The sequence below is a fragment of the Pinus tabuliformis genome, chromosome 2_2, assembly GCF_031772625.1.
Source record: "Pinus tabuliformis cultivar Carrire ecotype Pingquan chromosome 2_2, CPIR1, whole genome shotgun sequence".
In the NCBI taxonomy this organism is placed as follows: domain Eukaryota; kingdom Viridiplantae; phylum Streptophyta; class Pinopsida; order Pinales; family Pinaceae; genus Pinus; species Pinus tabuliformis.
Window position 1 is genome coordinate 577,770,308 of NC_142300.1, and position 13,891 is coordinate 577,784,198.

Sequence of the window (13,891 nt, forward strand, 5' to 3'; positions counted from 1 at the left end):
GTGAGCGGGTCCGTCCAGGAAGCAGATCTCACATTGGATCTCCACACAGTGCAGTTGCCAAAAGGGTCCCTGTGTGACGACTTAGCCGAAGAGAAGGCACACCTACTTCATATGAAAAATCTGAGTCTAAATTTGGTCACGCTTCCCATCCAGAATATGCATGATATGCACCAAGGGGTGTCAGATGAACTCAGGATACGAGAGAAACGTGCACTGCTAGTCATCAATGAGGTAAAGACTAATAACTAGCAAATCTTTGAGGAAAAGGAGCATGCCCTCAAGGAAAAGGAGGAGGTAAGAGTGTGAAGCCAGTGGTTGGAAGCAACTATTTCATAGGCCTGCATGAGCTTCTAGAGCTCAAGATCCTAGAAGAAGCGACCTCTGCAGAGAGAATTCAAAAGTTGGCCACTGTAGTTAAAGAGTCTAAGGATGAAATCGGTTGATTCAAGTTTGAGCTACAGCTACAAATATGAGAGTTACAACTAAAGTTTCATCCCACTACTCCTTCAGAAGATAGAGAGCAGCGAGCTTCTATTAAAGAAGAGATGGCCACTTTGGATGCTACAGTCAACGGCTGCAATGAGCTATTTAAATAATTCATGGAATTATGGACCTCAATATAGGAAGATCCAACTCTACAAAATATTGGAGCGGACATCATAGAGAAGCAGAGACAGTTTGATGAAATCAGGTCAACGGCACAAACCTTAGCACCAGTGCAAAGATTCAGTAGATTACAAAAAGGAAAACTCATTCAGAATGAAATTGCTGAGTTGCGTCGCAAGGAGCCGATCATCTCTTCAAGGACGCATCCATGGGCAGATGAGGCCAGTCAGTTGACTCTATTAGTGTAGATAAAACTAAAGGGGCAAACACAAAGGACCATGGGCCTTGCAGTTGAAGGCCCTACTACTAACAAACTTGTCGAAAAAGTGTGTCAAGTTGTTGCGTAGGGAACAACAGACCTGAAAGTGTTAAAGATTGAGTTTAGTGAGTTTCAGGTGAAGATCGAGGTGCCACCAGTAGAGTGACTCAAGGACGAGTCACAAATTTTTGTTTAGGACCTGTTGGGACAGGGTCCCCTAGGGTATATTTTGTAATCATTTTTGTTATCTATGTAAAGTCCTTGCATTTTGAGGAAGCAGAGAACGAAGGTCATAGGAGTCAAAGGGGCTTTAGGAAGGTCAAAGCCCCTTATTTTGTTATAAGATAGGATTTTTGTGAACCATGGTATTGTAAGAGGAGAAGCTATAAACAGGAGTCATAGTGATTCATAGGAAGTCAATGAACTATTGAAGATCACTGTATGGGTAAGTAGTCTGAGACATAAAAGTTTGTTTTATGTACTTAGGTGAATGGGAAGGCTCCTGTAGTTGTGTGAGCAGAGACCTTGGTAATTCCAAAATCTGAGTGTGTAGGCCCCTGTAGCTATGTGTGCAGGGAAGAAGAGTCTGTAACAAAAGGATTATATCTAATAAAGACTATTTTGGATCGATATTTGGGTATCTGTGCCTTTATGTTTACTTAAGAAATTTCTGTGTATTCATTCTGTTTTCTGCATTTATCTTAAGAAATAATTAATTGGTGCGTGAAAGTTCTATATCTACATAATTACTTGGTATGATGAATGTTTAAAGTGATTCGTGAAGGGTTAGATTATGTTCCTGCATGTTACTGTAATTTTCCACAATTCAAGGGTTAGGGTTCACAAAGGTCAGAATAAAGACCTAGGAATCATAGAAACCCATCACACAGACCTCTGGATGCAGAAACCTGGTTCTGTCATCCCCCAATACTACTTTGGGTGAGATTTCATCCTGCACTACACGGGTTGGTTGCGAAAGGGCCAGCAGTTTAGGGTTTTTTTAGTTGGCGCAGCTAACTCTGAACCTGGGTCTGGACCCCTCAAGCCAACACCTATGCAAGACAAAGGCAAGAGGAATATTGTCAAAAGCACAGAAACAGAGCAAAGCTACAAGTTTAAGGAAGACCCACTTATGGAAAGAGTAGCTTTAGAGATAGAAGAAAAGAGGTGACAGCGTGACAGGAGAGAAGCGCAGAAAAGGAGAGATAAGCAAAAGCTAGAAGAGACAAAGAGGAAGTTGCAGGAAGTAGAGAAGAAGCTAAAATAAGAACAAGAGTTGTGCAAAAGAGAGAAGGAAGTGTAGCACAAATAGGAACAAGAACAAGAACAAGAGAAAGTGCAAGGTGCACAGACAATGCAAACTGCGCCAATACAGGTTGAAGACTCAGAACCAGTAGCAGATGAGTAACAAGGTGAGAATCTGTAGGAAAAAGAACTTTCTCAACATGATGAACTGATAGTAGAACAAATGGACATGAAGATGGAGGAGTCAGAATAGGTTCAGGACACCGACGCTCCAACAGCAGAGAAAGTCCCAAGTGAGTAAGGGGATATTGTCCTCCTTGAGGATAATCCGGGAACATATGTGTACAAAATAGCCTTTTATGAGTCAAAGCATAGAGTTGTACAAGCACGTAGAGCAAACACCCTGGATGAGCATGCATCTCCTGCACACTTTGAAGAACGGGTGATTATGTCAGATGTATGAAGACATCCAGCTGCCTTGGTCGATGCTACAAAGGCTTATACTGAAGCCACAAATTTAAGTGTGAAGTTAGTGATAGCAGCAAAAGAGTGCATGACTAAGGATTCACAAGCAGCCAGGTAGAGAGAGGAACAATCGACAGGATCTGCCAGATCAGAGATGAAGAAAACAATACTTGTTGAAGTATCAACTCTTGAAACAGTCACGCTGAGACTGTATGACAGGTTCATCACCGTGCACAAAGCAATTGTCCATCTACATGGTCATCAGCAGCACTACACCAAGATAGGGTTAACACTCACAGATATACATGTCGTTGTTGATCATGTACAGAACTGGAAAATGAGGTACAAGGGAGGCCCGCTTCACTTTCACAAGATGATGAAGCCGCATGTAGAGTTGGACAAAGCACGCATCTGGATTTTGATCCAAAACTATGAGGAACTCCTACCACTCACCACTAGTGTTGATGCTTCATATGCATGGTTTTTCAAAATTTTGGATGTCGTGGTGAGAACGTATGGCACCCCATCAATTAGAACACTCATCGAGGCCAAAGAGAAGAACCAAGTCCGACCGAGCTTGATGCGTACTTTGATCAATTGATGCTCATGGCCACCAGTGTAGATTTTCAAGTCAGTGCAGATAACATGCAGATGTACATCTTCAGTCTGACCTTGCTCAGGCCTAAGTTGCCCATGTTAAGGACGAGTTGGGCAGAGGTTCCAAATCAGTATACCCAGAAGCAATGGAGGCAAGAGTTTGCTTCCATGAATACATCATCAAAGAGTATGCAGACACCATTGCACACTACCATGCTTGGCATTAGTTCATCACCAAGGAACACAGAGAGGATGTTGTTGAGCTGATCTTTCTATAGTCGTCTGAGTCTTAGTGTTGTCTTATTTGGCTGAATCAAGCCCATTTTCGTCCCATATGGGTATATGTGGAAATGTATCATTTTTGTAAACATGATGTAAAGTGAAATTCCAAGTGTCATTAGTGGAATGCAAACAGTCATATGTAATGTAAAGAGTTATGTAATGAAGTTGAAGAGTCATGAGGGTATTCCAAGAGTCACAAAGGGGAATGTCAAGTCACCCCACATTTTGTTATAAATAGAACCTCATAACTCATAGAACAAGCTTTTGGGAGCCAAGCTTTTGCTAGGCATTTCTTAGAGAAGGGCTTGGAGAGTATTGTGGCAAGCCTATGCTTCTCCACAGTGTAGAGCGAGTACATCTATTTGGAGGAGTAGGTGATGTTGACTGTAACGTTCCATTATTGGGGCTAGTGGTTGTCATGGTTGTATGTATGGATGAAACTTTCACTTTTATATAATATAGCAGAGACAGCACGTGTTCATGCATATGTTTTTATTGTAGTTGGACTATTCTTGTTGCTTTAGAAATGTATGTTATTTAAATTAAGCATTCATGTATGAATGGATTTGTATATGATTGTATGAATCTTGTTGGAATCATGTCATTGGTTTAACCCATCACCCTAGATTGTGGACTATTCCACTTCCAACCCGTGATGTCATTATGCTCGTGTTTTCCTTTCAGGTTGCATGCCATTACAAGCTTCTAAGGGACACACTTCCTTTTCCCCTTCATGTGTTAGAACCTCCCCATGCATCTCTCTTGACTTTCCACAAGGTTACACACTTGCTTCTGACAAAGATATCTTGCTTACCTCTACGCGCTATTGTAATCAAGGCATAGCTTTACTACCCATTGTTGGGACTCCTACTCCAAACAATTTGAGGTCTAGTTGGGACTTATTACTGGGGAGATCCGCCAACATGTTGGCGGGTCCAGTACCATCAACACTTCCCAATTTCAAGAACAAAAAATAGAAGAGGTTTTTTGCCTAGATATTTATGAAGATACCCAATAGGCAACGATTTTTGTAGCTGAAGATGAAACTGATCAGACAGAGGTCGATGAAGAATTGTAGCAGATTTGTCTTCTTGAACCTAAGGAAGAAATTTAGTAGATCGAGCCAAATCAAGAAGAAAGAAGTGAAAGAGAAGGGGTTGTTTTAGAACCTCTTGCACATGAAGATCTGCCTCCAGTTACAGAAAATCAAGAGTCAGTTGAAGAACAAAAAATTGTCTTGGATATGCACATCATCGTTGTGGATAAGGTGGTTGCCTCAATTGAAGAGGACAAGAGCAATCACAGGGAAAATTCTGATGGAAAATTATTTTAAAGTTTAGAAACCTTGGCGAATGTCACTAGTACATAATATGAAATTTGTAAAATGATTGGCAATGTTTGAGTAAAAGTATTCAAATTTATAATAATTTTATATAGTCTCTATAAAAAAATTTCACGATTTTTAAGGTAAAACAATTTTATACTATAAAATTTGGGTGAATAATTTTTAGAAAAAATGGAAATTAACGAATCTTCTTTTTGGAAAAAGCATGGAAAATTAGCCCACTTGCGAATATTAGCCCCTAAAAGTTTCCTTGGAGAAATGAACTAGATGTTCCCTTTCCTCCAGAACGGATTCCTCTTACTGATAATCAAGTGAAGGTAACCAATTATGTTTTTGAAGATTATTTTGTTGGCCTTCTAGAGCCATCAAAAAGAGATGTTTGTCTTCTTATGGCTAGTTTGTTGCAGGATCTATGGGAAGTTGTGCTATTTATGGATTATGATTTTCAGGATCAATTGAGTTTTGAGTTGCCACTCTCTTTTTCCTTCTACCTGCTCAAGGGAACTATGATCTGAACTCAGTCAAGTAGCCATTTTCTTAACTGGTTACATTGGAAGGAAGAGATCACCTAGTGTATATATTTTCATCAACAACAAACAGTTATCGTCATGGTTTGAAGCCCGAAGAGAAGGCCCTAAGACTTTGGTGATGTGTTGTAAATTATTTCCTTTGAAGTTTTCAGTTTCCAGTCAATCAGTTAATTTTTTAGCTTTTATGTTGACTCCATTACCCAATGGTTAGGCCACTAGTATGCTTTTTGTTCTTGGCACCTCACAAGGAGGCTTCCATCCCCATTGGAGCTGATGTTAGAGTCTTATAATAGGAATCAATGGTATTAGCCTCTCACTATTCATTTTGGTCAATTTAGCCTATGAATCACTATGTGTCATAGCCTAAAGGTTGTTTGTCCAAGGAGTCATTTAGTCCTTGAGGTCTTGTGGTTAAGATTAGTCTAGATGGTTGTGATATGTTTTTCATATGAAGTCTAATTCAGATCATGTTGCAGGTGTCTTCATGGGGATGAGATTTGCATATATTTTAAATGAGTTATAGATCTCTTCAAATGGGTTCCAATTTCGAAAGTTATGGCAAAAATAAGATCCTTCTTCAAAGGTCTTGAAAATAGAGGAAAAATACTTAAGTGGTGATCCCACATCCCGTAGTTCAAAGGTGCATGGCTATATTGGCGATCAGAGGTTCCAAATGCTGCATCCCGGAGGTTTATGGTCAATCGACGGTATGTGGGGTCAAAAATTGGCAATTCAAAATGGAGGCAGGGTGATCATATTTCAAAATCACCAGGATTGTGGGAAAAATCCTATAGTGTTAAAATTATATGAAAGGCCAAAAAAAAATTACGAATGAATTCTTCCCAAAACCAAGCCCAGTTGAGCCTTTTATCTCTCCCCTCAAATGGACGCATGGAAGTCAAAAATTAGTTCTGATATGGCCCATGTGGTGGTTGATGTCACCATGATGTGATTGTATGGCTAACACGTGGCAATGACATGGTGGTGATGTGGCATTGATGACGTCATGTATCGACATTCGGCAATTGGCAGATGTGGTTATGTATCAATGTGAAACCTCTGATTGAAAATGCTAGGAGAGGGGCTCTGATAAGAGGGTTGAATGTGGGCACATGAAGAGTCACAAGACAAAGGGCCACACAGAAAAGGTGATCAGCGATCGCAATCAATGAAATGCAATGTGTACACCAAATGAAACCACTAATTGGAATTTCTGGGAGAGGAGCTTCGATGTGGGGGCTAGCCCACAGTTATAAAGAGTTCAAAGATCCAACAAATATTAGCACAAGGCATGGGCCCAGGCACATATATATCTTGTCCCATGTCATGTGTGATGGAACCATTGTAACATGATATTCGAAAGAATCGGCCCCCTATCCCAGCTAAAGGGTTTAGCACTCACGACACAAGGCTATTGTTACTACTCGTTAGTTTTATGGTTTAAATCATTTCCATAGTCATTATTTTATACTCCACCATGTCTTATGGTTTTGATTGATCGAAGGTGACCCAATAAGGTATCCGAATAATTTTTAGCAATATTTTTGGCATCATAGTAGGTAGGTCGAGATTTTCAAGATGAATATGGACAGTTGTATAAAGTAGGTTTGGTGAGATTGTTGTTGTTTAGGCTGAGCAGATAAGGATTAAAAATATTTTCTATAATTAACCTAAATCTTGTTGTTTCTGTTAGAAACAATCAAACGCACCTTTTGATCACTTAGTGGATGAAATACAATGTATCTGGTCTTTGGCCTAAATAATATAAAAGGCTAAATGTGCAATGTAATGGAGGATGGAGAATTGTTGAGAGGAGAGGCACTGTATGTAAACATTTTATTAAAGCTCAAAGCATATTTAGTTATCTATTTTAGATATTCTTGTGGTGTGTGGTTTCAAGTCTTTGTTTCCTCTATGTTAATCTAATATCCATTTTTGAATTTCTTGTCTTGAATTCATTCAAGTATGCTCAAGTTAACTGTGGATATAATACATGATAGAATTATTTATTGCTCTTTCATTTTTCTTCTAAATATTTGGTTATAAGTCATGTACCAAAATTCATAACCTTATGCTCTGTTACATTTAACTAAATATTTATGTGTTTCCTTCATTCCTCACTATACTACAACTGACAAATGATTTAAGATATGTGTGTACCTTGCCTCTGTTGTCTTGATGGCTCATGCTTTCCCTGATGTGCTATAATCCTATACTTCAGTGACCCTCACTTCCAACATTTCCATTAAATCCTATATCATATACCTTTGAGCTTAATAACTAGTCTAAAATGCAAGTCTTTTTAGTCTTCATAGATTGATAGTTGATCCAACAAGAGAGACATCTCCAAGGTTAGGGGGACTGGACCTTAACCTACAAGTGGTTTTTGGTTACCTCTGGGATCCCTTTTCCTCATCCTTAAGGGATTTACGGAGTGCTAACATGCACAACTCCGACGGCAGGTAAATTTGTGGATGGCCCTATTGGTATGGAGGGACTGCTCGGGCCCCGCAATATTGGGAACTCCATGGTGTGATGCCCCTCAATATGGAAATTTGTACACCATACATGCGGTCACGTAGGTCACGTCGATTGTAGGTCCCTTAGATTCTTTGTCAAATCTACGATCTGGTGTTGCAGTCCTATGATAGACGGGTGATGGGAAGCCCCCCCTCCCCCCGGGTGCTCATGTGGGTATCCATCCATAACCTCAATTCGAGTTGCTTGCTCCAGGGCATCTTGCAGAGTATCAATATTTTGTTGAGTCAACAACATGTGGGTAAGTGGTAACAACACTTTAATGAACCAATATTGTTGATGATTGGGGTTAATTAGGTAGCTTAGCTTACCAATCATATCCTTAAACCTCTGCATTAGCTTTGAGGTAGTTTCTCCTTCCCATTTCTTGATTTCCCATAACTCAGACAAACCCTGTTGTTTGGTGTGGGGAAGATTAAACTCTTGAACAGACTCCCATCTGACTTTGTTTACTGTTGGATTATATTGAAATGTAGACCATTTGATGAACCATCTGAATACTCTCTTTTGAAGTGTGGTTTGAAATTCAATTAGATTTGTAGCATTTGGATTTTGGCGAGCCCTCCAGAGAGCTTCACATAGGTACAAATGTTGTTCTACATCATTGTCCCCCTACTTGAGAACTCGGGATATTACGTAAAGGATCCAAATGTGTTTGATTGGACTTGTGGGATGAGCATAAATCCTTAAGAATAAGGTTTTGATGATCCTTGGAGACCTATACTATTGTTACTATTTCTACTTCTAATGGTACCAGCTTTCTAGATGGTGTGCACACTGTGAACCTTTATAACGTTAACTAACTTTGAAAAAAATTGATCAAGGTTGTGATAAAGTACCAGGGGAAGGTTGGGGGAGTTAACACCTATGATGTTGGGCAGAAAATCGCTACTCACGGGAGACACATCATTCTTGAAAAATAGTTTTCTCATAGTGAAGTGCATGTCATTTATAACAAACCTAGTGAAAATTCCATGTAATAAAAGTTAATAAAAGAAAAATAATAACTCGGTTATGGGACACTTATTCCAAGCTAAATGTTGGGCAAGGCATCCTAGTGTGGGTGTTCATTTGGTTTATTATGGCTAAGGAAATTGGAAAAGGAAATGGAAAAGGATTTGGAAAGGAAAAGTGGCATTTATTGGCATTTATTTATGAAAATAAAGGAAATTAGGAGAGAAGGAAGTTGAAAGGTCACAAGTTTCATGTGAGGAGGAAAATGAAGGAAAATAATGGAAAATGAAGAGAATAGAGGCCTCATTAATAAAAAAGCTTTTGAGAATCAAGTGTTACATTTTGTCATTTCATTTTTGGAGCTCTCTCTCTAATCTATCTCACTCACACTCTTGGACACTTGAGTTTTCTTGGATCACTTCAGCATTGGATCAAGAAAAGCAAAGAAGGTAAGAGGAAGCAAAGATCAAGCAAGGAAGAGCGGGATCTAGTAGCTACAACAAGATTATTTGCAAGTATCGATTTGCAAGTGTGACTTCCTTGCTACATTTAGCATGCATGGTTATGCATGTGTGTTCTTGGTTCTCTTGCTATCATGGGCATGGGTTTTTCTAGGAGTGACAATGTTTTTCGGCCTAGCCTTGCCATTTCTGGATAGTCATGGTGTGGTGGGTTATTTTGTATGTGATTGAGCTAGATTTCTGGATGGACTCAAAGTTGACTGGGGTGGTCCCAGGATTATTCACAAGACCTAGGAATCCTGGGATAGGAAACACGGTAAAGCCTGAATGTGAACACCTCAATTAAGCCTAGAAATACCTTGACCAGTGAATGGCGGGATACACAGTAAATCTTAGTGGCAAGTACCCTTGATTGGTCTTAGGAATCTCGATATGGTATACACAGTAAATCTCAGAGGGTGGAGACCTCGTAGGCCTAGGAATCCCTTGACTAGTAATGGCAGGATACACAATAAAGTTGAGAGGTTTGGAAGGAAAAATTCCTCATGGTGTAGGTGGAGAGATCTGATGTCATCCATGCTTAGTTTTGGACTAGTGATCTGGTGAGGATTGTGGTAAAGCCTGGTATTGTATGTTTATTGATTATGGCTTAGTGATCCGATGGGGATTGCATTAAAGCCTGGATCTATTGATGAGTTTTATGTGGTGTAGCCTTGGGAATCCCTGGTTGATTTTGGTTATAAGTCCCACATTCATGCTTGGAATATGGCATGGGGTGATTGGCTGAAAGAAATATTTGGTTCATCAATCTATGGTTGGGTGGTACGTGGAAGTCTTGAACCTGTTTGGTCTAATCATTCATTAATAAGAACTATTTCTCCTTGTTATTTTATGAGAAAATGTATTGGTTCATATGAGGCATTTATGGTTGATGTATCATTGTTATTTATGTTGGTTATATGCTAATTATGAGCATGTTTTATGACAGTGATGATGTATGGCTCTCATCATGTTTTGATTTGTAAATGAATGTACAATGAATATATGACCTAATAGATGATAATGCAACTAATGTGATAAGGCGTCAATTCTTATTATTGATTCTCAGATAAGTATGATACCCCTATGCTCAGAGCTTTTGTTATGACCTAGAGGATGCATATTTGTGACATGTTTAACAAAATTCCTGCCATAGCTAGTAGGGGTCCAATCAAGCCTTTGTTCAAGTATTTGTGTTTGTATCATTGTTTCAATGTTAATTTTCATTCTTAAAAGTTTCATGGAGTTATCGGTAGTGGCCTGAGTCCTAGCCCTAAAAAGTGGCATAGAATCCGAGGTTGCAAGTTCAAAACTAGATGAAAATTACCCCAGCTGCTTGCATGCCCATGTTGTGAGAGCTACTGGAGGGCCCCAATTTCATGCATGCCCATGTCATGGGAGCGACTGAGGCTCTAGGTTAGTGAAGTGTCAATTTTTCTTAGGGGCTGATCACCTGGAAGGGTTGGTTGGCTCCTGTAGGTTTTGTGGTGTATGTAGAAGGTCAGATTGGTTGTGTTATGTCAGTTCCACTTCCTTAATTGTAAATTGGTAGTTGAATCAGATTGTAGTAGCCTCTCACCACATGTTTACCCCAAAATACTAGTTAACTGGGGTAAATGTGGGAGGAGGGTGTTATAGAGTGGTATCAGAGCATGGTTCACCCCTTGCACTGGATGGGTGGTGTGTGGTTGTCATGCATTCATGTCAGTTGCATATGTGTTACTTATACTTGTGGTCATACGCATGGTGTTGGTCATGGTTGTAGTGGTATCTCCACGTGAAAGTGGATGGTGGGTTGTTGGATGTGTTTACCATGAGTATAGGTTGGTTATGCATTGGTTACACATGCTAGTGTTTTTATGTATTGTGTATGCATGCATGTCGTCCATATGTCGATTATCCATACATTGATATGGGTGTAGTTGTCATGCATGAGGTCATGATTTGTGGTTGATATGGTCATGCATTAATGAATGGACTATGGTTATAATGATATCTATATGATGCTATGATTATGTTTATACATGTAATGTGTTAATCTGGTTGATCTTGCAGATGAGATATCCTCCCCGAACTATACAAAGGTATGTTGATTATGTTTATATTTTGGTTTAGCTGACATGGTATGATTTGTAGGAAGAAAACAACAAATATGACTAGCAAGATGGTAGAATACAGTTCCCGAGACTCTCCCTATGGATTAGATGAGCAGTGTGGTGTTGGGCATTCTTCTAACTTAGAAGACACATTGAGAAGCTTGAAGGAAGAATTAAGGAGTTGCAAGGCAGATAATGACAGAATCATGCAGGCATAGGAGAAACAAGAAGAAGTCAATGTAGTAATCCTTTAGAGTTTGTCAGACTTGCAGAGATAGGGACCACTTCAGATTAGCCATGGACAGGAGAATAGGACTAATGGGGCATATGGAAGTAGATCTCATGGTGGGCACAGATCAGATAGGGATGACATGGTTAGAGATGGAAGGTTTTTAGATACTCTGGATCGTAGAGGTGATGGACACATGTAGTATTCTAGTTACAGTTGCGACAGGCACTATGATTGTCATCGTTATCATCCTTATAGGATGAGTGATGTGGGATGTTTTCTAGATGAGTTTAAGAAGGCTAAGCCACCTACCTTTGATCGATATTTTAAGAAGTCAGAGGATGCAGAAGCTTGGTTACTTGGGATGAAGTTCTTTGAGTTACATAATTAAACATATAATACGAAGGCCAGAGTAGCTATATTTAGCCTAAAAGGTAAAGTAGACATATAGTGGGAATATGTGAAGTGGGTCAAAGACATCAGGATAGAAGAGTTGAGTTGGCATGAATTCAAGAAAATTTTTAGGAAGAAGTACTTGTTGGAGAGGTACTACGATAGGAAATCCAAGGAATTCTATGAGCTAAAAATGGGATTGAGGACAAATGATGAGTATACGACTAAGTTCCTGGAGCTATTGATCTATGTGCCATATCTTAAATCTGAAAAGGCTAAAGTTCAGAGATTTTTCAGTGGATTTCCATTAGCATTTATGGATAAGATTGAGTATCATGAGCCTCAGTCATTGGAGGAAGTTATTGGGAAATTGAAGCATTGTTATGAGAAATCAAAATTTAAGCCAAAATCCCAACAAGGTTGGAAAGGGAAAGGCAAAGCTAAAGGTAAATGGCAGTAGAAAATAATAGCCTTAGAATTAAAAAGAGAAAGAGAATGTTGCACCATATAAGAAGTTCAATGTAGCTAGACATGGACATGGGTCACAGCAGCAGAATAGAGTTGATGGTCAGATAGTTGGAGTGTTGGATATGTGGTAAAGAGAATCTCAAGAGAGATTGTCCACAGTATTAGGGTGGTAGGCCTCAAATTTACAATGCACGGGAGGCGCATACTATGGGGGATGTCAAACAGAGTGTGTGGTCTAAAATGCATATGCAAATTAGAGCTTAATTTAATGTCAACCCGGGAAGGTAAACTTAGAAGTGCTTATATAAAATATATAGATCTAGAAATATTCCTAATAACTAATCAAGCCTAGATGTAACAATTGTTTGAGATCTATGATTCTCTTACAAGAATACTTTCTACAAGATCTCTTCCAACATTAGAAAATCTAATAAGAAATTAACAGCTAAATGAAATAAACCTAAATCTAATAATTGTCTGGGATCTTACGGTTCTCTTACAAGAACACCTTCAAATAAGATCCTTCCAATATTAGAACATTTAAGGAAACTTGAAAGCTGAAATCAAACAAAAACATAAAGTAAATTATAAACAAGTAAGCATGCAAGTGAGGCCATGGGGGCCCTCCATAACTCCACAAGCACGCCACTTCAATGGAGACTCAGATGTAGAAGCAAAATTGAAGTATGATCCTTTATTTCAAAATTCTGAGATTACAAAAACTTCTAGATTACAAATGGAGGAGATTGTACTCCTATTTTTACAATGGGATGAGTAACAACTCATAATGATCATCCACTAATCTACTTTCCCATTATTACAAAATATGATCCCACAAATCTCTCAAGCATTTTTAACTACTTTCCCATTATTACAAAATATGATCCCTTTGAATCCTCCATAAATATCTCACATATCTTGGATAAGATATGCCAACCAAATCCTCCATGATCTTCTCCTTAGGAATTGGATAAGATATGCCAACCAAATCCTCCATGCTTTTCTCCTTAGGAATTGGATAAGATATGCCAACCAAATCCTCCATGCTTTTCTCCTTAGGAATAGGCCTGCATAATTATCTCCTTAATATGGTGGAGGAGATATGGATAAGTCTCTTGGAATTAATTCTTCACATATTTCCTACACATCACAAAACTCACATATTCTTGAGATATATATAAAAATATGTATTTTTTCTAATAATTAATCATAAATTCACTTGTAATACAAAAATGAATAAAATGGAAAATAAGAAGGTGAAACCCAAATGTATGTATGAAGATGATATGATAAAAGGTTAATGGGATGATGAAATGTAAGGAATAGTGAAGAAAAAGGTGGATGAAAATATGACATTTATGAGTCCCAACACAGAGCATTCCTC